The 26566-nt window shown below is 40.2% G+C and overlaps 2 long non-coding RNA genes across 2 annotated transcripts in view; one reads left to right on the top strand and one right to left on the bottom strand.

Annotated features, from left to right (window-relative positions):
• LOC121030845 (uncharacterized) overlaps positions 1-26566 on the top strand; it is a 139137-nt gene that overhangs the window by 58116 nt on the left and 54455 nt on the right. Inside the window, exons 3-4 of the long non-coding RNA XR_005790441.1 lie at positions 10026-10245; positions 19371-19493. This is a non-coding gene — a long non-coding RNA (uncharacterized LOC121030845). The remainder of the gene's footprint in view (positions 1-10025; positions 10246-19370; positions 19494-26566) is intronic.
• Positions 871-6337, bottom strand: LOC121030846 (uncharacterized). The gene is made up of 2 exons (XR_005790442.1): positions 6007-6337; positions 871-1093 (listed from the first exon to the last, which is right to left on the bottom strand). It is a non-coding gene; the product is annotated as an uncharacterized LOC121030846 (long non-coding RNA).

Genomic DNA, 26566 nt, shown 5'->3' with positions numbered 1-26566 from the left:
ACGTGGTGGCTTCAGACAATAATCATTTATTATTTCTTATGTTTTTTGTGAATCAGAAATTCTTACAGAGCACAGTGGGGAATGCTTGCTTCTGCTTCACAATTCTGGGGGCCCAACCTGGAAGATTTGAAGCCTAGGGGCTAGAATTTTCTGAAGGCTTATTCAGCTACATATCTGGCAGTTTTACTGAGGAAAGAGTTAACAGAACAGATCTGGTTGCTTATTTGTTGCATATCTCCAAGAGAATCTGGAACCATGAATGACCCTTGGCCAACCACTGGCAATATGGCCCTTAGATGTCAGGTGATGATTTTGTTTTTGTGTACCTGGAGCAACGGGCTGTGCTATACTAGCCTGACAAGTTGTTTGGCTTGAGTAGCAAAATCAACGATGTGCACCTAGTTTCACTGTTGAGACCCTGAGTTTCAGTTGCCATGGCTGGTCATGTGGTAAGATCTGCTTATGTGACCATGACCAGCACCTCAAAAAAGCCTGGGACCCTAAGACTCCCACAGGATTCCCTGGGTAGACACATTCCATACATGTTCTTATCAGTTCCCGCTGGGGAGAAAGCAGATTGTGTGTGGCCTCTGATGAAAGGCTCTGAAGCCAGTGCTGAACCAGTACTGAACGTGTCTAGGCTCTGCCCAGCGACCATACCTTCCCTGACGCTTTACTCAGTTACCCTTTATGATAAACTTTAGCTGTGAATATAACCTTCCCTTGAGTCTTGTGAGTCCTTGTGGCCAATCATCAAACTTGGGGTGGTCTTGGGACCCTCAAAAACACCAAGCAAATACAAATCAAAAGAAAGCCAAGTGTACCAAGTGTATAAGTTATCCATTGCTGCGTAACAAGTTACCCCAGATGTAGCCATCTCAAACAGCAAACTTTTATTATCTCATAGTTTCTGTGTATCAGGAATCTGGAGTGGCTTAGCTGGGTGTTCTTGTTCAGGGTCTGTCCCAGTCTAGGTGTCAGGCTTGGCTGGGTCCGAAGGATCTGCATACAAGCCCACTTGCCTGGTGGCTGGCCTCACTGCTCGGATTCTCCATAGGGCTGCTCATGACAAGACTTCCCCCAGAGGAGTATTCTGAGAGAGAGAGAGAGAAAGAAACATGGTCTGTGACAGAAGTCACAGTGTTTTATAATCTAATCTTAGAAGGGAAGTAACTTTGCTTTTACCATATTTTATTAGTCACACAGAGCAATTTTGGTACAATGTGAGAGAGGACTACAGAAGGGTGTGTGTACCCCAAGTATACCAGGGCTTGGGGATCATTGGAGACCATCTTGGGAGCTACTAAAACAGCTGCATTAACATCAGACAGGTAGATTCCAGAAGAAGGAATATATCAGGGATAAAGAGGGGCATTTCATTACAGTAAACGGGTCAATTCCCCAAGAAAATGAAAAATCCTATAGTGAGCTTCATGCCTACTTCTAAGACCCAAATGGACGTTTTCTCCATTTGTGTTTGTTATAAATATTTTCTGTAGGGGATATTTGGCACATTTCTAATCCCATCTGTGCTCTAGCATCATCTTCATTGTAAGTTGTCTTTGTTGACATCAAGGGAATCCACAATCCGATATTTTTTCCTTTAGTAAAATAATTATGGAGATGCCATAAAAAAAAAATAAAAGCACATTTGTAAGCAGTTCTGCTTTAAATAAAAAAATCACAGTGAGAAAAAGTCACCTAGGTGTTAAGAAAGGGTGTGGGGATTTCAAGAAGTCAGAGTTCAGCAGAGCAAGCAGGAAATCATAGCCACAAACCAGAAACAAGGCCAAGGCGTCAGAGGCAGTGGTCATTTTTAATGATTGATAGGCCAGCCAAATTTGACATCCATCCCATGGATGTCTTGGGAGTGGGGAGATGGCACTGGGAATCCATTTAACCAAGCCTTGAGTATGTGAGGCTGAAGCTGTCTTGTTTGTTACTGACATCTTGGTACCTAGCACATAGTAAATGACTATAAAATGTTTACCTCTTTATGGAAAAAAGAAACAGTCTGTAATGGGAAGGCCTGCCAAAATGGACCAACATGTTTAAAGACATCATTTGAATATGTATTCCAGAATGTAGACATATATTTCAAGACTAGTGCATGTGGTCTCTTCCCAAATTCTAATAGCTTGTGATAAGAAGAAAAGAAGAATCTGGAAGTAAATTTTATACAAGAATCAAAATAGGCAAATTTCAGATTTCCCCTGGCATTCAAGACTCGCCTGATCTGGCTTTTACTTATTTTTCCAGACTTCTCTATCAGTTGTACCTTCTGGAAACCTGCTATTCCAGTCAAATTGGACAAATACTATATTATCTTGATTTAATTTGTACATATATCCCCACTTCTTAATATCTCTGAAATCAGGAAGTGTTTCACAATCCATGCATCTGGATTATGGCCCTCTTTTAAATTTGTCCTGTATTTTCTTCTCTCAGAGATTTGGTGAAAGGTATTTTTTCTGCCTCTTCTACATCCGTTGAAATCCAACCAATCTTTTCAGATGCAACTTGAACCCAAAATCTCCCAAAAACCTTTCCTAACCAGCCCTTCCAAAAATTAATTTGCTTTCTTCTCACCTACATGGTACCAACATCTAAGTTTACATATTCTGTACCACTTAATATGTGTCCCTGTCTTACTTCTCCTTCCAGATTATAAACATCCAGAGGACAAAAAATATGGCTCTTACAGCCTTGCATTTCTCATAGCAGGCAGGCAGCACCTATCTTCCTCATTTTGATGACCAGTAAATACTACTTCAGTGAGTGAAGGAATATGTTCATAATTATACACAATTATATTTAAAAGAATACAACTTGTTACAAATAATGGGAACAATTACAATAGGAAAACATGCCCCTGGTTAAACAGGAAAAAAAGCAAGCTGTGGAACAGAATGTATAGAATGATATTTTTGCTAAATCAACAGCAAGTCCCTCCCTAGCATGTAGGATATGAATGTTTGTATATACACAGAAAGTTATTTGGAAGAACACAGTCCTAATGGTTAACATCAGTTATCTCTGGAACGTAGGATGACGTTGTTAAAATTATGAAAGTTCACAAGAGATTTTCCCTTTTCAGTTGTTTCCTTCACACACACACGCACGCACGCACACACATGTACACGCACACACATCTGCACGCAACAAAGTGTGTGAATTTGTTTTGCAGTGACAAGGGGAAAAAAGACTAAAGGGCTGGCGATCCTTCAGGTACATAGCTTTATGGTGGGCTGGCGATCCTTCAGGTACATAGCTTTATGGTAAAGGGGAACAAGAAAGCCCAAAATTCAATACATAGAAAGTTATGAGTTATGAGATATGACAACCAAGAAATAAGATTAATTCAGAAAACCGTAGAAGAAAAATAAATAGTTTTCTGAAGTCAATTGTAACAGAATTCTGGAGCCTAATACACTGGTTGATTTAAAACTACGATCACACAAAAAAAAGGTCAGGGCAGTGGGTCAGCGTAGGGAAGTCCATTACTTTAACAACAAAAACCCCTGTAGCTTATGTTAAAGTTTAAATGAAGCAAGATTCCTATTCAAGAGACATCCCTCAAATGTGCTTTTCCTCCTAAGAGTAGTCCCGTCAGAGGCAGGAGAAAAGTGTGTATTTATATGGAATCCTGTGACACCACTGATTCGAAATACACTGAATGAGATAGTTGTATCTCTACCATTAGTAACAAGCAGTTAACTTTATTTTTTACTGCTAACCATGCACCCCACACTGTGCTAAGTGTTTTCCAGGTTTTATTTTACTGGTGACTCCTCACAACCCTATGACATTACTGTTCCCATCTCACAGATGGGGACACTGAGACGTAGGCTAAACAAGTAATAGCATCAAGCTTGAACTCAGGATGTCTGTGAACTGATGCAGAATTCCTCACTCTTTGCCTCTTCACAAATGTGCCCGTCCCACCATCATACCTGTTATTGCTAGACGTCCTGTTCTTCCTTATTTCACTTTCTTACACCACTGCTGTGTGAAGGCGTGTCCTGATTGCCCTTATTTGTGCCAACGTTACACAAGACTCACCATCACGCAGCTCAGGTAAGTTCTTCCAGACAGAGAGGTACGTTCATCGCTGCATAAAGCATTTAGGCTACCAATCCCTTATACACCAAGTTTGAAGTCCAAAGAGGTTTGATAAATGAAAGGCTTTTTATAACTCATTTGATATCAAAGCCCAGCCAGACATAAACTCATTTAGCAACGAAACCTGCCCTGAACTGACTTGAAGCTATTTTTAATCTTCATTGATCACAATCAGTGTGAATTTTCATACACTTCACTGCTGAAATATTAATTTGCTTTAGTACAGGGTGCTGCCCAGATGTCACTCAGGGTTTTATGTATGGTACAATATATTTACCTTTTTACCCACCCAAGAGCCACAAGTCCTAAATTACAAAATACTTCTGGACCCCAAGGGTTTCAGGTATGTAATTTCAGATGTGTATTTCCTTTCTCCTAACACTCCCCACCCCCTTGTTTTAAATTAAGTGTTTTCCCAAGTCTAATACTTAAGATTTGGTGAATACGTAGATTTGTCTATGGCCAAGTTATACGCACTTTGTAATCTCACAAAATTCAGCGACCACAGTGACCACAGCGACCACTTCTTGAACTGTGTTCTTACACAAAAGGCATTACACAGCCCTACCCCCTTGCTGATTGTTTCATCATTCATTGACTGAGAGCCACTAAAACATTTTCCCCCCAAAGGATTAACTTTGTTTTCCCTTTCAGACCATTTCTAAGTGTGGGAGACTGCTTTGTTAGGCCACTGGTTGGCCGTTTTCCTGACTTTTTTGGAATATGTAAATCAGTTCATAATTCCATGTGGGATCGGATTAACCATAATGGGATTAAAATTAAGGCAATCCAGATGAGCCTTACACTTCTAACTGATCTGGGTTTTTTTAACCTGAATTTTCTGGATACATTTACCCAGACTCGCAGAGTTGGCTTTCTCATTCCTCTGCCATGATTTTCCGGTATTCTGTTGGTGTGCTTTCCCAACCTTTAGCGCCCAACCATAGCATCTGAAAATTCATTAAATCTGGCACTTCGGAAATTTACAAACTGCCAAGAATTATCATTCACTAACTGAAATTTTCCATGATAGATATCTGGGTCACAAAACTGAATCCTGAAAGTCAAAGAAAGATCCCCAAACCAAGGAGAAGGAAAAGCACTTCTGACTTCAGGCACTTTTCTTGCTTTCCTGTGGTAAATCAGCTGCTATGACAGTAGACTCACTCAAAGAACATGCAACTCACTGCTTAAAATAGCCAAAGAGCGTTTTTCCCTAGGGAATCAGATTCTGCAAGAAATTACTAAGTCTTACAGTATTTCTATGAGCACTGCTTCAGCCATCAAGAATTAGAGGGTTGAAAACATTCGGCTGTTTCGGGTCCTTAAATTTTAGCGGAGAACAAAGGGGAATTCCGTGGTGTTTAGCATAGATGGATAGATATGCCTGTTGTTTTAAAAGCCTCCCATTTGGTTCAAGTTGAAATCACATTGATTTGAAGTCCAGACTTTAAAAGCATTAATGAATCCTTATAACATCAGCGTGGCATACATAAAGGCCAGTACGCCCATTTTACAGGGGACTGATTAGAATGAAGATGTTGTCAGGTATATAAGATCTATTTCTACCTTACAGTAAGTTTTTCAGTTCAGAAATAAGGTCTTGGGACTCAGCTCCGTGAGCAATTGCTATGCGATATGACTGCTCTTCTCTGCGTGCCCCGTTATTCTTGCTGACGCTGAAGGTCTGCCCTGTCACTTCCCAGAATATTGGTGGCACAAGGAGGGTTGAGGACCTGACAGACCCCTAAGGAAAGCAGGGGCTGCCCCCAGGAAATGGGGGAGGGGCATGCCTGCAGGGCTCCTGTGGGTTAGCAAGAGCTCTCTCTCCAGTCATCATACTCCGTTCTCCTTAGCAAGCGTCCAGGGGCCCTGCTCCCTTACCTGCCCTTTCCCACTGAGGCCAGGCTGCTCTTGCCTCCGAATCCTTCTGTGGAGTTTCCCTCTCTCATCCGCCACTCTTGTGCACGGGGCCGAGCAACCAACGGCCTACGGGACTTGATGTGCGTGGGCCTGTTACCAAATGGAAACTGAAAGGCAGCGAATTTCATCTCCATGAGGCACCAGGGCTATTTCAGAGAGCAGGGGTGCCAGATTCATCTGTAGTGATGGTACTCAAAGGGTAATTGCAGAGAGCAGAGCAAAATCCTCACGAAAATCGGAAGTAATACACTGTAGTTTCGGGAAATTCTGAAAAGAGAAAACATGCTACGGACTTTTCTACTTCTCTCTCTTTTTAATTTTTTTTTCAATGTTTATTTATTTTTGGGACAGAGAGAGACAGAGCATGAACGGGGGAGGGGCAGAGAGAGAGGGAGACACAGAATTGGAAACAGGCTCCAGGCTCTGAGCCATCAGCCCAGAGCCCGACGCGGGGCTCGAACTCACAGACCGCGAGATCGTGACCTGGCTGAAGTCGGACGCTTAACCGACTGCACCACCCAGGCGCCCCTACTTCTCTCTCTTTTTAAAGGGTTACCTACCTTGTTTCTGTGCTAAGCACACATTTCCCTAAATGGCAACTCCACTCAAGTTCTTTCATCCTGTAGTATTTGTTTATTTATTCTACATCCACTTAGAATTTTTCTCTCCCCCCCACCACGCCTTTTTTTTTTTCCAGTAAATATAAGGATGTAGGAAATGCATTAGCATTTATTATCTGTTGAGGCAGCAAGGTGCTTACCAAGCATGAGAAGCCAGTGAACTCCCCAGGCTTGGGTGCCCTCAGGGAGCTTATGTTCTGGGGACCTGAAAGAGCCTGAGGAGCAAAGCTGTCATGAACAAGTCACTTGTGTGGGGTTGCTCTGAAGGTTTGGCATTTGTCCGAAAAGAGTAGGATATGTTGATCTACATTGGATATTCTGGATCAAGTATCAATGAAATCCTATCCTAGGCTTTGGCACAAGACCAAATTTGAATTATAGGAGATAGTCGTGGCCTTATACTGGAGTTATTTTGTTTTGTTTTGTTTTGTTTTGTTTTGTTTTTTAACACAAATACTACCAAAGGAAACTCTAAAGCATTGTCTAAAATAATGCTTGCAACCACGGGTTGAAAATTAAAACATTTAAAAATTTATAATAAAGAGATACATTGGCATCTCTCTGTGTTCTTTGAATGGAATTTAACCAAAGACGTACATTAACTAGTCATTACAGTCAAAGTGATTTCACCGGCTGCTCATTTTTGCAGTGACCGTGTGACGGCTGCAAGTAGGGACTGCATCTGTCTGTCTTCCGGGGTCTACGTTTTATTGGTGGTCCCTCATCTTTCCCCTGTACTTCCTGGGAGCTACAGATCTCACTCCTAGGTCCATCCACATTCACATCATGTCTGAGGAGATACCCTAGCCTCCCCCTGTGAGCCTCTGCTAGACCAACTTCACCCTGAGGAGATACTTTCTAAGTTTGTTTCTAATGTCTGGGCTCCTTTTTTATTCTGTCCTCAGAAGTTACTAATATCCACCCTTATGGCTCCACTATATAAAACCTCTTTGTCTAGAGCCAGCCCACACTCTGCCAAAGAAGGATTTCTTAATTCAGGAAATCAGATCCACTAAACTAACTATCTGGCTCTGCTTCAAATGCTCTTGTGAGTCAGGCTAAATGCTTTTGCTAATATAGTTGTCAAGAAATTGTGTTTGGGACCTGGGCTGAGAAACAGATGTCAGGGGCTACAGCTGTAGCCCTATATCTGCAGACCGAGGGTAGCAGGGCCAAAGAATCGGACGTCCAATGAAGAGTCTGTCAGTCTTCCAGTTACTCAATGAGGCTGAGAAAGATAAAGAGCTGGAGAAGTGCCTGGGTACTACTCTTGAATAACCACATCAGCCCCCTTTTAATTATTTATAGCAAATAGACATAGCTCTAAATGAATCTCAAGCTAGAAAGGGATATATTACCTAAGTTCACTGGAAAATGCTCAGGCTGCAGAGTTACTGGGGGACAGTCTCTGGCCAGACCAGAGACAGAGAGCCATCAGAGGCCAGTGAGCAGGCCAGGCCCGGCAGAACCATCTGACCCCAGCAGGGCAATAAACAGGCTCTTAGGGGACAGTGAAGAGCTGCCCCCTTTCAGCATAACCTCTGAGGACAGTGGCCAAACACATTTGCATGAGCAGTTCATGTCAGTGGAGAATCTCAATACAAAAAGATCATTTTTGCCTATAATCTTTATTGATATATCTCAGTAGCATTTCCTTCTGACTTGGTACGACTAATATGTGTGCAAGCCCCCTGCTAGCTTCCATCTAGAAGTTATCTTCTGAGTTTTACCAGTTATTCCAAACATCATCTCAAATCGTAGTTCTTTGTTCTAGCAAAAATTTGAAGATGTTTATGCCATTTTTTAAACCTAGCACAATAAATAATGCCAGATTTGCCTCTGTAATAATGACATAGAGTAGGCAGAACCCAGCTCCTACTTAATTCTGTGAGTTTCATCACATTATGGTCCAGGAGGCACAGAGGCCTAATCAAAAGCATCCATTGGTATGTTTTGCATATGTCCTTCTCATGTTTCTCCATGTACATATATTATATATACGTGGCACTGTTATCTATAAAAAAGTAAAAAACTGGAAGCAACCTACATGTCCATAACTGGGGACATTTTTTTTTAATTTACATTTTTTAATTAATTTAAGAATTTATTTATTTATTTTGAGAGAGCGCGCGCACACACACACACACACACACACACACACACACACGTAGGGGGAGGGGCAGGGAGCGAGGGAGAAAAAGAATCCCAAGCAGGTTCGATGCTGTCAGTACAGAGCCTGACATATGGCTCGAACTCATGAACCATGAGATCATGACCTGAGCCAAAATCAAGAGTCAGATGCTTAATCAACTAAGCCACCCAGGCACCCCACAACTGGGGAAATTTTCATCTATGTTATAGTATACCTAGAACATTTTGCAGCTCTTTCAATGACGTTTAGAATATTTTGTAGCAATGTGGGGAAAGAATTGACTTGCATAGTTAAGTGAGAAGGCCAAGATACAAAATTATTTGGATGATTTGACATAACCTATATAAAAATTAATGCACATGACAGGGTGGGGAGTACAGGAAGAATACGTGCACACCTGATTAATAGGTGGCATTTTGGGCGTATGATCATAGGCCATTTCCTTCTTATTTTTCAAAATTTTCATAATGTTACTACATTGTTTTCACACAAAATCGAGCATATTATACATACACACATGCATGCCTCATCCAAGAGAGTTTGGACTTTTCTAGGCTGTGCATTTTAATATTATCAGTTATAAATAGAAGTAATTATTCAAACTAGTTTGACCTAGGGGACTTATTGGACTATATCATTAAAAAGTTCAGAACATGGACCACCCTCAGGATGAGCTGTTCCAGAAACGCATTGCGCCCCCAGTGCTGGGGACCCATTCCTCTTGACTCCACCTGGCGGCATGTACCAGCCTTTTTGTCACACTTCTCCCTTGTGGCAGAAAAATGGCTACAGCAGCTCCATTTTAGAGAAAGAGCAAGGTCAACTTTGCTCCCGGTTGTCAAACAACAATCTTTGCTTCAGTCTGATGCGATCAGCATGGACCAGTTGCTGAGACCAGGGAACTGCTACACCGGCTTCAGGTTAAATTATGTCACCCGCGCACGCCGGTCTGCAGGAGGCTGATTACTGTTCACAAATAGTTACTGCCTCTCCCTGCTGGAGGATTATACTTCCCCACCTCACTCACATCAGGTTTAACCCTAAGTTGCACTGGCTATTGAAATGCAAAACACCAACGTTCAATACCAAAATGTGACATAGTTGTTTAAGGCTACACTTGGCTTCCCTGAAGCCATTTTGTTCCTTCTGTCAGGTAGAAGCATTCAGAGTCAGTGTGTGGTTTGCCATACTCTTTCTTCTCTGTACAGTCTCTGGCGATATCCCAAACAGAAGCTTCAGTGTCAGCCTGGGTTCAAAAATAAAGATGAAATGGGGTTGAGCCACAGCCAACCCAGACTGCACATGTAGCATGAGCTGCACCTTTGTTATCTGCTGCTGATTTGGGGGCTGCTTGCTGCAGAACATAACCTTCCTTCCCTGACTGGACTTGAGTCCTAGCTTAGCCATTTCTTTGCTACATGAACTTGGGTAAGTTATTTCACTTCTCTATACTTTCTTTATTTGCAAAATAGAAATGATACATAAAACTCCTGGTACCTACGGTAGTCCCCCCTTATCTGTGGGGGATATATTCACCCCCAGTGGGTGCCTGAAATGACCAATAGTACCGAACCCTAGATATACTATGTTTTTTCCTACATTCATACTTATGATAAAGTTCAATTTCTAAATTTCATGCAGTAAGATATTAATGATAACTAATAACTAATAATAAGATAAAACAGTCATATCAACAGATTGTAACAAAAATTATATTAATATGGCCTCTCTCAAAATATCTTATGTACAAGACTCCCCCTTCTTGTGATGATGTCAGGCGATAAAATGCTTATGCAATGAGATGCAGTGAGGTGACACAGCGTTAGGCCACTACTGACCTGATGATACATTAGAAGGAGGACCACCCACTTCTGGACTGCAGCTCCCCCTGGGTAACCAAAACCCCAGAAAACACAATCATAGATGAGGAGAGACTACTGGACTCAGAAATGACAACTGTGATTATTTGTTGATAATAAGAATTATAATTCTTACTTCCATGGGGGATTTTCTCCTAATTTATCTTTGTGATTTTTAGGAAGGAAAAAAGTCCATCTGAAAAATAAGGTATATTACATTCTTCTTCACCAAGACAAAGTTACCCAGAGTTTCAGTATATATACTAATTATCTGTAGCTAGAAGAAGAAATTCCTCCTCAAGATATAAATGTTAGTTCCTTGAAACGTTCTTCCCTTCTTGAGAAATAAAAAAATATTAACCCAAAATTTCATATGGGAAAAATGTTTTATCACGCTCAATACCAGAATGTGATAAAGCTATTCAACAGTATTGTTGGCTTCACTGAAGTAATTTTGTTTCTTCTCGGAGTTATCTATTATTGAAGATAGCCAAGCAATGGATATTGAAATAGATGATTTTTCTATCCCATTGTGAAAAGTCTTGTGTTCCCTGACCCCTTCCCATAAAGTGATGCATTCTTGTGTGTGTGTGTGTGTGTGTGTGTGTGCGTGTGCGTGTGTGTGTGTGTGTGTGTGAGGGACCGAGGGAAGGAGAGAGAGATTATAGTCAGAGAAATGCAATTTAAAAGTAAAATTTCTACTTTCTTCCTTGAGAATGTAATTAAATCTAGACTTGAATCTAAGTTGACTTGATTTTGTAATCAATAATTATTTTACATTATGGAATACATTTTCCATCTTAGACATTTATCACTGACATCTGATATCTAGCATGTTTTTTCAGATTATAGGTTTTATCTTGCTTGGTTTTTCTGGTATCCAGTAATTAAGGTATGAGGCAAGTGTTTATTCCCTTAGATAAACTAATGTGCTTTGAAGAATGCAGTATAAATAATGGTTTAAAGGCATTAGGGTAGTAGCTCCTACAAACTGCTCTGCCACAGAATTACCTGAAATCTTACACACACACACACACACACACACACACACACACACACACATACACATGCACACACCTTTCTGGGCCCTACCCCAGGACTTGTGAATTACAATCTCTGGAAGAGGGGCTCAAAAATTGTATTTAAAAATCCCAGGGCATGACATCACCAAGATGGTGACATAGGATGTTCCTGACTTCTCTCCCCCTCACAAGAACAACTAACATCTGTTCAAGTATTAAGACACCACTGAGAGAATCCTAGAATATGAGGGTAAAGCTGAAGCTCTCCCCTGCACCTCAGAGACCAGGCCAGACTACATTAGAAAGTTTTTCAAACTTTATCATTTTAATTCCCACTAGGATTGGTCCCAGTGGATCTACATCCTCCTTAACAGTTGTTATTGTCAGATTTATTTTTTATTAAAATGTTTATTTTTTTGCCAATAAAAATGGATATACAATTTGGAGAAAAATTTCTCAAAGACCCAGATTTTGGTTTCTAACCAAGGATCCTTATGAAATGACTGATTCCAGGGCCGGGGTGGGGAAAATGTAAGATGAGCTTGGAACATTTTCTTGTGCCAGAAAGTAGAAAATTGCTCAAAGAATGATGGGAGTCATGTCAAAGCACACACAACTCTGCTTGACAGGAGTCTTGCTGGCCACATCTGGAAAATTTGAATATGAAAGTAAAGTAATAGCAATAATAGATTAGAATCCAGTGAATAAAATATATATATTGATATATTCAAAGGAAGGAAGGAAGGAAGGATGGAAGAAAGGAAGGAAAAAGGGAGGGAGAGAGGAAGGAAGGAAGGAAGATGGAAGGGAGAAAGGGAGGGAGGAAGGAAAAGTTCTTATGAAAGAATGTCAACTTATACATGTGGAAGGAATAATACAATTAGAAAATCACCAGTTGGGCAAGAATAATCAATAGATGCTAAAACTAATAGTTAAGAGTTTGATGAGGAATAGAAAGAATATTTACATCATTTCAAAGCATCTCCCCACAAGTGACATCCTAATGACAGAGGAAAACAGTAAATTTACAGTGAAAAAGTCTGCAGGCACCATCTGTATTGGCTTGTATGGTGTCCCCTAAAAGATATGTTTACATCCTAACCCCCAGGATCTGTGAATGTGACCTTTCACATGCACACAGGGTCTTTGCAGACATAATTAAAGATTTAATGAAATCATTCTGAATTACCCGAGCCCTAAACACAATGACAAGTGTCCTTATAAGAGACAGAAGGGGAGAAGGCATGGACAGAGAGAAGGAGGAGAAGGCCATGTGAATATAGAGGCAGAGAAGCTATGAGAAATGTCGACTGCTATGAGAAGCCAGAAGACGCAAGGAAGGATTATACCCTAGACTTTCCAGGGGGAATACAGTCCTGACAACTTGTTTGAAGCCTCGTGATTTGTGGTAATTTGTTATGGTGGCCCTAGGAAACGAATACACCACCTTAACCCAATGATCAGTGTTAGTATCACCAATAGAGGGATTAACCTACATCCTGTGGCTCTTGATGAGATGTGCTAGAAAGCTCGCAGCCTCACTCACATAATGTTCCTGCCCAAACTGCACAACCTGAATCTAATCATGAGGAAAGAGTGGACACATCCAAATTGAGACCCATTCTCCAAAGAAAGTTGTGTGTACTCTTGAAAAATATTGAGGTTATAAAAAAAACCAACAAAAGGCTGAGGAACTGTTCCAGATTAAAGAAGACTAAAAAAAAATATATGACAACAAAATATAACGAGTGTCCCGGTCTGTGAAAAAAACAGTCATTTGGGGGATATTTGGCAAAGCTTGAGTATTGGATAATAGTATTTTATCAATCTTCAAGTTCTTATTTTTGTTACTCATATTATGATCATGTGACAGAATATCCTTGTTTCCAGGAAATAAACACTGAATATCAAGGGGCAGGGGGTCATACTGTCTGCAGCTTATTCCCAAATGATCCAGAAAAAAAGGATCTATGCATACATATAGAAAAAGAATGAAGAAGTACATCTGGCAAAGGTTAATAAGTGGTACGCAAGAGTTCTTTGTGCCATTATTGCCTTTTTCAGCAATTTTGAAATTACTTCAAAATAAGATATTTTTTAAAAGCTTGCTAGATTATTATAACGTGCAGCTGGGGATGACAACCACTGCATTAAAATTCACTTGTTAAGGCAGTGGTTCTCATCTGGGTGACTCTGCCATCCAGAAAACAGAGAAAAGTCTGAAGACATTTTTGATGGTCAATTACTGCACACGGCGGGGAGAGGAGAGCAGGGATCCGGAGGGTGCCACAGGCATCTAGTGTGTACAGAGGCCAGGGATGCTGCTAAAATAGTAAAATGCATAGGACAGCCACCCGTAAGTAATTATCTGACCTTAAATGTCAATGGTGCCACCGCTAAAAACCTTGCTTTAAGGAAATGATACACCTTCGCCAATAGAACCGGAGTCTAAACACTTATGGAAAATGGCACCAAGTTAATATGGGTTTAAAACGCTCCCCACAGCAACATTATATATCAACCAAAGATTCCCATTTTGTGTGAAAATACATTTGCATTTCAAGACTTGGAAGCCACAGACAGAAATGCATACAGTGACATGTGACACCAAACATCAGACAAGAGTATAAAGGAAAGGAGACGCGTAGAAGTTTGGCTCATTCATTTTAACATCAACCAAGTAGCTTTCATAATTTTAGACAAGTCCACCGCAAACGCCATTGCAGGGCATGTGAACAGATCAGTGAAAACGACAAATAGACTCCTCTCAAACTTACGACTATATTCGTAAAGCAGTATAAATATATTACATTACTGGTTACCTAGGGTAATCCGTATCACTTCTTTCTACATCTAATGAGATCTCCCATTTCTGTATTTTTACCATAGGAGAGCTACACAAACATCACCATAACTGAGTGACGAATCAGACAGTGTTAGTCAGATTTTCACATAACAATCCACAAAACCTCAATGACTCTCAACAGCAAACATTCATTTCTCATTCATTGGTATGTGCCCTGGCTGAGTTGACCCTGCTTCAAGTTCAGGTCTGCTCTGCATGTCCCTCACTCCGGGACCAGTGATCCCCTGGACAGATGGCCATTGCCTCATGGTAGATCACAGGCGCTCTAGAAGCCAGGCCAAACTCTGCGAGTACATTTAAAGCGTTGCTCACATCACATGTGCTGATATCCTGAATCTCCATGTCGGTATAAGTATTTTTATCTCGGTTTAATTGTTACATAGTATTCTGTAGCATAGGAATGCCATCATTTATTAAGCCTCTTATAACTGTACATTGAGATTATTTCCAATTCTCCCCCTATTATATGCGATGCTGTGATAAATATTTTGTAACTCAATTTTTATCTGAATTAACCATTCACTGTTAAGGAAGAAAACATCCAAAAGTGGAATTTCTGGATGAAGGCCTAGAAACAATTATTTTCAAAAGGTTTTTCTTCTCAGTGTTGTCTGGCGTTCAAATCAAAGCAGTCAATGTTAGGCAGTCAGTTGGGAATACGAGGATTTAAGGTATTGACACATGTATGTGGGTGGGTAGGCATGGGAGAGGAGCAGAAGAGAGGGGGAAAGAGAAGAAGGGAGGAGAAATTGATTGTGAGAATCATCCGAATCCATGTAGAATGATACCAGACACTGTATAAGAATTACTGGTTGTAGCAGGAAACCCCTCAAAGAGCCAGTTGTACTGTAGTTGATTTGGAAATGAAATTAAAAAAAAAACGAACCACTCAAATCAGAACACAGCTAAATGCTGTAAAAATTTAGTGATTTTTATAAGACACACAAATATACAGCTAGTAAATTATTGGACCTAAGAATTTTTAACTACAATCTATTAATTTGATCTCCTTTTTCTCAATAAATCATTAAGAGCAGTGGTTCTCAACAGGGGTAGGTGGGTGTTATAGTTGTCTATTGCTATGTAACAAATCACCCCAAAATTTAGTGGCTTAAGACAACAAATCATTATTATCACTGATGGTTCTGTGGGTCAACTGGGCTCAGGTGAGCAGCTCTCTCATGGTGCCTGTCATGTAGCTGCAGGCAGATATTGGCTGGGGTTGAATCATCTGAGAGTTCAACCGGGTTGGGTGTCCAAGATGGCTCCCTCACAGGACCGGCATTGATGCTCATTGCTGGCTGTGAGCTCAGCTGAATGTGTCAACCCGAGTGGCCAAATGTGGCCTCTCCTTCTAGTTTGTGACCCTCACAGCATGGTGGCTACACTCAGAGATGAAGTGTCCTGAGAGGGTGGATCCCAAGAGTGAGTGTTTCAAAGTCCCAGGTGGTAGCTCCTTATGATCTAATCTTGGAAGTTCCAGAATATTGCTTCTTCTGTATTCTTTTGTCTCAGTGAATCACTCAGGTCTTCCCAAAAGCAAAGGGAGAAGAATTTGATTTTGGCCTCTTGATCAGAGAGCAGCAAGTTACATTGCAGAAGAGTGTGTGGGATGGAAACTATTTCTGTGGCCATCTTTGGAAGATGCAATCTCTACCGGGGCGGTGGCGGGGGCGGGGGGGAGGGGGTGGTGGTGGTGAAAAGTTGTCTGAAGTTCTCTGAAATTGTTGACTAGTTTTAACCCGTTTATGTCTTTCTCTGAAGAGAACCCCAAATATTAGTAAGATTCTCAAAGGGATCTGCAACCAAAATAAATAAATAAAACGTAGAAACAATCACAAATCTAGGTAGATTATGGTATGTTACATAATTAAGTTTATTTTATACCCTGATATTCCTTTTAAAGATACTTGATCTCTGCTATTAACTTGGAATTGTTCAGCATCTAGCTATGATTCACTAACAAATTCATCCAATTAAACATTTTAAAAAATGTCAGATAATTCTGTCAGTGTGACAAGTTAAATAAAACCAGATACACATACACACACATACACTCATGTACACGTATATAAACATGGTCTGAATTTTAAACAGAGAAGCCTGATTAAATGGGGTTTGTATTTTGGACCACTGTTGCCACCAAGCTACCTGTATTTGACACTTAGGAGAGTTCTAATAGACTTAATATTCTACACACAGTTCGGGGAAATTTTCTTTTTAGATGCCTGCAGCACAGGGCACAATAATTTCCAACATACAGCATGAGATTTGACTACTTTATCTCAGCATATGTAACTATAACTGTTATTGTTCACAAAATTATCTGGTTTTTATTACAGCATTGGACTCTGTGACACCCCAGAATCCATGACTGCCTCAGACAGGCTCCATTTATAGTAAGAACTATTTCTGTTTATGCCGCTCTACTTGCTATTAGTTTCACGAACTTATGCCCTCTGGATTTCAATGGTGCGGGAATGGGAGGGCAGAGAATTCAGGAAGGGATGGATGCAGGAATCACCAGCCAGCTACATGTTCCACAAGAGGGGCATTTTTTTTGCTGCTGCTGTTGAGATTGAGGTGTCTCTTAAGTTTCTTTTTATCTCGCATGTTCATCTCCATTATCATCCTCTTTTCAAATGATACCTTCTTTTTTTTAAGTTTATTTTTGAAAGAGAGAGAGAGAGGGAGAGAGAGAGGGTAGGGGAGGGGCAGAGAGAGAGAGAGAGAGAAAGAGAGAGGGAGAGAATCCCAAGCAGGCTCCTTGCCCAACACAGGGCTCAGTCTCACGACGTTGAGATCACGACCTGAGCTGAAAGCAAGAGTCAGACGCTTGACTGATTGAACCACCCAGGTGCCCCTCAAGCAATGCCCTCTTAAAGAGACTGGGTCAGTTGTTCCGTAACATTCTGGGCTTTGCTGATTTTTTCAACACGTTTCCTATAGATTTAAAGGCTTGATTAGATTCAGGGTGAACATTTTTCCATGGATGCTTCACAGATGCTCCTATGTATTTCATATGACATCACACAAGGACGTGCAAAGTATCTATTTGCCTTGCCTTTAATGACACTGATTGATTGATCTGCAGATCCAGATGGGGACTGCCTGATTCCTGGCTGTAAAGTTGTTGGCTGACCTTCTGACTCCCTTGGAATAATATCTAGTTCCTCGTTTATATTTTGCTTCTTAGTTTTAGCATCCATAAATGTTTATTGCCTGAATCAGTTATTTCATTAGATGTAAAAGGGTGAATTTTTCTAATTTTATCATTTCTTCTACATTTACTAGCTAGAATACTTGTATAAGAAAACTCTCCCTCATTAACTAGGGCTATATTATAAAATTTTGAAAATAGAGTTTTCACATGGATGGCAGATCAAGGCTTACTTTTCCAGTTAATTACTAATTTTCAGAGAACAAGTTAATAGACTATGGCCAATAGTGATAAGTGAATTATGTCTGTTACTTTGGCTTTCTCTTTTGAGTATCATTATGAATTCAGGAATATTTATTTCATTATTGTGTTTTGATCAGTTGCCATTATTTTTCTTGTTGATGGTAAAATTGTCCACTTTTAGGCAGTGGGCAGATTCCCTGCTTTCCAGAATAACAAGATGATCTAGTCTCAGTTTGTCATTTGCCACTCCACCCCTGGAACCAGATCTCTCCAAGAATCCCCAGTTCCTTTTTCCGAGACTGTAGTCTGAATGCTAACATTCTCATCATTACTGGACTGTCATTGCTACTGGGTCTTTTCTGTGGACAGAACTTTAACATTTTGAATTTTAAAAGACTCATATTCACAATTCAAATGTATTTGAATATTCGATATATCACATTCAAATTTCAAATGTTCAAACAGTTTAAACGTAATCAAAAGTAACCTACACGTGATTATTGAATCATTATATCGTAGACCTGAAACTAATATAACACTGTTGATTGTACTTGAATTTAAAAAATAAATAAATAAAATGTTTTAAAGTAGCCTACTGGGTTTTTTAAAGTTTTATATCGTTATCTTCCTTCTCTCAGACATTACATTAATGTAATTACTTATTTATAAGTATAATAAACTTTAAAATGTCAATATAGCATAATGAGATATAGTAATATTATTACTAACAATCAGATACTGAATGCAGGTGAAGATTTCTTTGTATTTTTGTTAGAATATATTCCAGTAACGATGTGTGACATACCCTATATTTCAAAATACCCAATGGACCCAAGTATAGGCAAAAGCTTTTCTCTTGAGGAAGAAGAAAGGTCTAGCTATAGGTTAATGGTCAGAATGGCTTCGGTTACCTCGTCTGGGCCCTCCCCCAGCCCTGAGAAGGCAGGAGAAAAGGCCCGAGATGAGTAGACAGTGGGCTGCATTGGCCTGTGGACACAGCCCAGCCAGAGACGCTCTGAGCCCCGCCCTCCAGGACTGCTGGGTGCCTGTGGCCGCTGAGGACAGATGCCCCGAGCTGCACTGAACAAAGACAGATGAAATACGAGATTCGTGTCTATCTGCGCGCAGCGTCTGCGCAGTTGACTGCAAGCATGAGGTAGCCAGACACTTCACCGCAGTGTTGGGAATGTTTCATAGCAGTTCGGCACTTGAAAAGAATAAATTGTATAAATGAAAAGTATATACTTCCTCCCAGCCCCTAGATCATTCAGAACATTTCATTGGACAGTACGTGGCACCAGCCTGCCATTTTTGAGTGCATCACAGGGCTTGTTGCTATTATTTATCTTGTTCTTATCACGTTTAAGCATCTTATCACGTTTAAGCATCTTATCCCTGTACAGGAGAGAAAAGGTCTGTTCTGCGGGCTGTGTTTTTCAACCAGTGATTCAGGAGTACTGATACACTTGCTCTGTTTTGAGCTGCACTCACATTTCTGCTGGGAGGCAACAACAAGGAAAACACAGGTGAGCTTGGCAGCCTTTGGGGAGGCAGCAGGTGGGAGGAGAATAATCAAGAAAAGCAAAGAAAGGCTTTGGTTCTTTAGGTAAACGGAAACCTGTGTTCTCTCCCTTTGAGATGCTGCAAAGTAACAGTCTTGCTTTCTTCCCCTTCTCCCCTTTTCTTCTTCTGTTTTGCCCAAATCTGTTGTTTCAAGCTCAGAAGAGAGTGGTAACCTGTTCAGATCCAGTTCTCTGTCTCCCGTCTAATTAATTAGGCCTGGCCTCCAGGACCCCCGCCTTCCCACCACCTCACAAATCTTGGAAACCTGCTTAGTTCAATCCATCAGCCTGAATTACTGGGAACAATTTGGCCACTCTGTTTCGTATTCTTCTAGCCCTTTCCTTAACCCCTCATATTCACAAACTATTTGCTTAAGGCAATAATGTCAATCATTAATGTAATCAGCATTCCATAGAGAGCTTGCTAGAAATACCAGCTCCTCCAGCCTGCATTTAAATTCTGATCTAATAAGATCAAGTAATAATAGGGCTGTAGTGATACTGACGAAGGAAGTCCAGGACTTGCACTTCAAGGAAAAATGGCTTCAACACACGAGGAGAGGATGAAATAAAGGAGAGTCCTTAGATGCTGCCTGCGAAGCCCAGGCCTCCTAGGAGGATGGAGTACTACTCAGCAATATAAAGGAACTAACTGCTGATACACACCCATCAGGGGTGAATCTCAAAAGCCGTGGAAGAAGCCAGACACAGAGTGAATAGACAGAAATCAGATCAGTGACTGTTTGTGGGAGGGAGGGGAATTGATCGGGAAAAGGTCTGGGGGGATCTTCTTGGTGACGGAAATGTCTGTATCTTGATCGCCAAGGGTGTCTATTACAGGCACGTATGCCTGTGTCAAAATCTATCTAATTGTACATTTATGATCTGTGCTTTTCATTGCATGCAAATTATGTTGTAAAATTTTTTTACTTGAATATACCTACTTTGGGTGATGATAGAAAATATTTTTACCAACTTTTTTGGCAACGTGTATCTTTTAAAGGTATGCACGAGGCAAAAAAAAAAAAAAAAACCTCTCAAGATAGAAGACAATTTAACATAGTGCTGAAAATACGGCATGCACTCAATAAAAGTGTATTGACAACTAATAGCCATTGCATAAGTTTGTTTGTAAGATGCCTCCTTTCAGCCCAACATTATAGTCAAATTCAGCACTATCTACAAGATTAAAATTTCCCAGCCCTAAAAAATATTTTTAGTAACCCTCCATTCCGTCAGTCCAGTTATGCAGCCCTTTCATGGGAGTATAATAAATAAAATCAATACTTTTTATTACTTCACTGCCAGAAACTTACTACACCCAGATTCAAAAGCATAAGGCTGTCTGCAAGGCTGATGTACCCTTCAAGGAGTATTTTATGAGGAAAGCATACTGTTATAATTTTGCAAGAATAAGGAAAGCTACCTTTAAATCATAAGAAGTATTTCTTAGGTTGAAGAAGTATATATAAGGGCTATCAATCCCCTATATATGATCTCTAGCTAGATAAATGCAGGGGGGAAATCAGGTTTCTTCTAAAGACATAAAATTTCCTGAAAAATATATACTGGATGAATTTTATATTTCTATAATAAAAAGTATGCACTGCCAAGTCTCAGGAAAATTGGACAAATGGCTCAGTAAGACTTATCTTTCTTAATTGTCATGTGTTTCTAGAGGTAACTGGTCTCATGTGACTTTTTTCCTTTAAGTTTTCAACCCCTTTGAAGACTAAAACCCACCCCCCCCCAAAAAAATCAAAGAACAAACCATGCAAAAATGCAAATCAAACTAAAGTTTCAGGCTAAAAGATAATTTACAGTTAGATTATTATGTAGAAAACAATGCTGAAGATACAACTTTGAAAACATTCTTTAGCGACAGGAACTCCCCAAATATTTTCAATTGTTTTGTCACTGGAGAATTCACATACAGAGAAGAAATAAACAATAAAACATTATAAGGTAGCTTTTACTGGAGAAATATGATTTTCTTTTTCAATTTCTAGAGGATATAATTTTTAAAGGAGAAAAATAGAAATAATGAAAAAAGTGAGGACAATTCAAAAACTGGGAAGAGTTTTAAATCCCTCAACCACATATAAAATTTTTCATTTTATTATAAAAGAATTAGGACTTTAACAACCAAACTATATCTATTCCAGTGATCCCAAAGTGTGATCTCCCAACCAGCAGCCCCAGGATCATCTGGGAACTTGTTTTTAAATGCACATTCTTAGGACTGCCTGGGTGGCTCAGTCGGTTAAGCCTCAGGCTTTGATTTCAGCTCGGGTAATGATCTTGAGATTGGTTGAGTTGGAGCCCTGAGTTGGGCTCTGCACTGATAGCACAGAGCCTGCTTGGGATTCTCTCTCTCTCTCTCTCTCTCTCTGACTCCCCCCTGCTTGCTCCCTCTCTCTCTCTCTCTCTCAAATTAAATAAATAAATAACTTTAAAAAATTAAATGCATTCTTGGGCCCAACCCAAGCCTACTAAAGTCAGAAGCTCTGGGGGCAAAGCCCAGCTATCTGTGTTTTAACAAGCCTTCTGGGTAATTGTGACACAGGGTAAAGTCTGAGAACCATTGATTCATTCCAGAAACATTTATGGGGTGCCCTTTGTAGGCCAGGCTCTGAGAAAGGCTTTGAGGACAGAAAATAAGGAATTAACATGATCCATAGTTTAATCAGTCACAAAGAAAAAGAATATTAGCTAGTAACGTCATTTTTTTAAATACAGGAAAATAGGAGACGTCCTTGGTAGAGCTCCATCAAGTAAAGCTACCAAGGACACTGAGGAATTTTACTGAGGTTGGGGCAATCATGCTCAGCAACAATTACCTGGAAGGGTTTGTTTTTTTCTTTTCTTTCTTTCTTTCTTTCTTTCTTTCTTTCTTTCTTTCTTTCTTTTCTTTCCTTCTTTCCTTCTTTCTTTTTTTCCAGAAACACATGTGCTGGCCCTCTCCAGACCTCTGGGATCACAATCGCCTAGAGTGGGGCTCAGGAAAACTCTGTTTTTCACAGTTCCCTCTAGTAAGTAATTCTGATGTTTACCAGAGTTAATAGTGATGCTCTGTAGAGATGTCTCAGGATCTGTGTTTGCCCGGCTGCTGGGCTGGCAGCCTCTCCAGGTATGGTCTGTGGATTACCTGTACTGAATCACCTTCAGGAGGGGAGAACATCAGTGTACTAGCACATAAAATGTAGATCCCCAAAACTAAACCACTGAGTCAGAATCTCTGGGGACAGGGCTCAGGACTATGCACTTTTTACAAATTCTCAAGTGATTTTTAAGCACATAGCAATTTGAAGTTTACTACCTTGTGGATCTCCCCAAGGACTACTTCTCAATGGTGCGACTGGGTGCCTCAGATTGGGTAAGCGTCTGCTTCTTGAGTTTGGCTCAAGTCATGATCTCACAGTTGGTGGGTTCAAGCCCCACATGGGGCTTTGCGCTGACAGTGCAGAGCCAGCTTGGGACTCTTTCCTTCTCCCTTCTGTCTCTGCCCCTCTCCTGTGCGAACTCTCTGTCTCTCAGAATAAGTAAATAAACTTTAAAAAAAAGTCCCCTAATTTCTTCTGTCTCTCGATATGTATGGTGGATAAATAATGCCCCCTCAAAACGTCCACATCCTAATCCCCAGAATCTGTGAAATCTACATGGCAAAAAGGACTTTCTAGATACAATGAAGTTAGCTAAGATTCTTGAGATGGGTGATTCTCCTGGATTATCTGGACGAGTTGAAGATGATCCCAGAGCTCCTTACAAGAGGGAGGCTCACGGATCAGAAAAGAGATGTGACAACAGAAAAAGAGGATAAGAGTCAGAGAGAGCTTTAAGGATGCTACCCTGCTGGTTTTGAAGATGGAGGAGGGGCCCACAAGCCAAGAGATACAGACAGTCTTTAGAAGCTGAAAAAGGCAAGGACACAGATTCTCCCCCGGAGCCTCCTGAAAGAACGAAGCCCTGCCCTCACCTTGATTTGGGCCCAACGTAAACGCATCTCAGGATTCTGACCCAACTTGTGATTATTTGTTATAACAGTGATAGGACACTAATATGATATGTAAAAGACACAGAAAGGAACATAATACAGGGACAAACTACACTATTACTGCAGAAGCTTATCTTATTTGGAGAGTCTACCGCCAAGAGAGAAAGAATATTTAGTGTTCCCTTGAAATTTATTCTTATCAAACAATTTCTTTGGGTAGAGGTCTTAATTAGATGCAGGGTTCCAGTGATCATAGTAAACAATTCCAGAACCTTAAAAAAGAAAAGAAAAGAAAAGAAAAGAAAAGAAAAGAAAAGAAAAGAAAAGAAAAAAACCTTAGTTGCTCAGTAGCTGTAAGATTTCCTTTTCAGATTCAATCTTCAGGACATTATCAAAAGATATGGAAGGCCACCAGCTCATGACATCTTTTCCCTAGTGTCTACTCCCATGTAGCAGACAAGGCCCCAAATCCTCAATTCAGAGGAAGAATCAGGGAAAGAATTCATAATGGACATACTTCATGTGCTGTCATCAGTTACACAAACCAGTAGAAAAGCACCCCCCCCCGGGGCGGGGGGGGGGGGGGTAGAAAGACTTCAAAATCCTCTTACATTATCAGCCGCTTCTTTAAGCAGTGATTCTCAAGCGAGAGCCTGCATCAGGTCACCTGAAGGGCCCCCTCCCAAGGTTACCGATGCAGGAAATCTGGGCTGAAGCCCCCTGCTCTGCTGCCTGTCCAGGATCACATCCTGAAAACTGCTGACCCGAGCAATGGGTCCACCATTGCCTCCACATTAGCATCGCACGGGGACATCGAGTCCTGATGGCCCACCTCAGGCCAATTAAATCTGACTTGCTGATGGTGAGACCAGCTAACATGATTTTCAATCTCGGCAGGTGATGCCATTGTGCAATTAAAGCTTGGGACCTCTGTCCTAAAGGCCAAAGTAACAATGAAGGAAGGGTGTGAGTCAATATTGGGGAGAAGGGACAGTCACGGTGACCTTGAGATGCCCAACCCTTTGGCTGCCCCTGGCCCTAGGATCTCCTCTTAAGAAAATGTCTCCTGCTTCAAAGTCAAAGTTTAAAAACAACATCTGATCTAAGGAATTAAGAATAAGATGCCACAACATACGGTCCAGCCCAAAGAGAGGACATTTCTATGAGATATTGAAGCTAGGGGAAAATGGTAACCTGTTGGAAATGATGATACAACCCTAAATACTCCCTGTCTGTTTAAAAATGTATGATAGTTTCATAGTAAATTGCAAAACAAGCCCTTAATCTTCCTTTTTACAGAAAGACCCAAAGGAAGAGTAGTTTCTTATATTAAATAAAACAAAAGGTTCAGTACTGCAAGTAGCCTCAGTATTTTCTGTTTTCAGGCATTTAATGTTCTGTGCTTTATATCCATATATTTCTCTCTTCCTCACATCTACATACCCTATTTTTTATTATCATGAATATTCATTGTTTCCAAACAATGTCTAATTACTCGTCTGTCAGACGCTACTCAATTCAGGTTCTATTATTTTAAACTGATAGTTTTCTGTTGAGACCCACATGACCTGGAACTTAGATTGCCCACCAATATACTATGTTTGTGCCTTTTTTGAAATAAACTGCAAAGCAGTTTCTAACTTTCTAACACACAGCCTAAGCCCTTCTGCTTAATGTCAGACGAGCTCCGAAAATCATTGCCTTTTAAGGGAATCATTGTTTTCTGTTGTATGTCCCCAATAATGGCTTTAATCTGTTCGGAAAACTGATCACACGACCTGATAGATTTACTCATTTTCATCCCAGATTTTATTGATATGTGTACAGAAAGTTACTTTACTTTTGGATCGTAGCACCTATCAACGAATATTGTAAATCCCTGAAGCAAATGTTTTTGTAACAGACTGTGAAAAAGAGCTATTAGAGTCACATTTACTTTTTCCAGGCGATTTGATATAAAAATTTGTCAATTCTTTCTGCCTTTACTTGCTGGTGAGAATCTAGCCTCTGAACACCTTCTTTTCAGTTTTTTTTCAGGTGCTTTTGAAGGGTAAGATCTGGAAGAGTAACCCTTAATCCAAGCCACATCTGACTATTTTAGCTTATTTCATTAAACACCCAAGACTAAACATTGTATGACAGAGTAGCATCTCCTCCAGAGCACAGGCCAGATTTTATTTATGGTGCTACTTACTAATTAAAATCAGTCCAAAGAAAAAATTCAATGAAGATGAATGGTAGGATTTACTTCATCAGTGTCACAGAAATTAAAATATAAAAATGTACGTCAGATGGGTTATTTCACATCAAATGAATGACACACGTGAATGTAAATTTAACTACTTTCAAACCAGACAAATTAATGCACACATACAAACATATCCAGGGCATGAAGTTTTAATCTGATTTTTATTTTACTTTCCCGTGAGCTTATTTACAACACGTATGTTTTTGTTGCTATTTTCCTGATAACATACAGCGGCTGAAAAAAATTCACACATTTCAGGAAGGGTAAAATGTGGTATATTTACACGTCCGTGGTTTTGTAAACATAAATGGGCCCATATTTTGCCTGTAAACACCATACTTGAAAACTGCATGTTTGTTGTTGCTGTTGGATAGTTTTTCCACGTAAATACATTAAGATCTCCACAGTAAAAACCAGCGTGGTAGGCCATTTCAATGTTTGGATATATTCTAAGGTATTTAGACCCCTGTTGATAGAACATTTAAATCATTTCAGCTATTCGATATTGTAAGCAACTTTGCAAGAAACAAACGGGTAGCATGTATTCAATTATTTCCTTAGAGTGAATTCCCAGGAGTAGAATTGCCAGGTAAGAGAACAGAACCCTTGAAACTTCAGCATCTATGTTCCTAGAAGTCTCCAAAAAGGTTACGCAGAATTTCACCCTTCTGGTGTATTAAAGGACTTGTTTTCTTCCATGCTCACCAGTAGGTTTAAAAACAAAACAAAACAAAAAAAAGGTTTATTGAGATAAATTTCCATATCGTAACATTTACTTCTTTTAAGTATACAATC

This window comes from Herpailurus yagouaroundi, unplaced genomic scaffold (assembly GCF_014898765.1).
Source record: "Herpailurus yagouaroundi ecotype Mexico unplaced genomic scaffold, PumYag 140, whole genome shotgun sequence".
NCBI lineage: Eukaryota > Metazoa > Chordata > Mammalia > Carnivora > Felidae > Herpailurus > Herpailurus yagouaroundi.
This window is presented reverse-complemented; position numbering and strand designations above follow the sequence as displayed.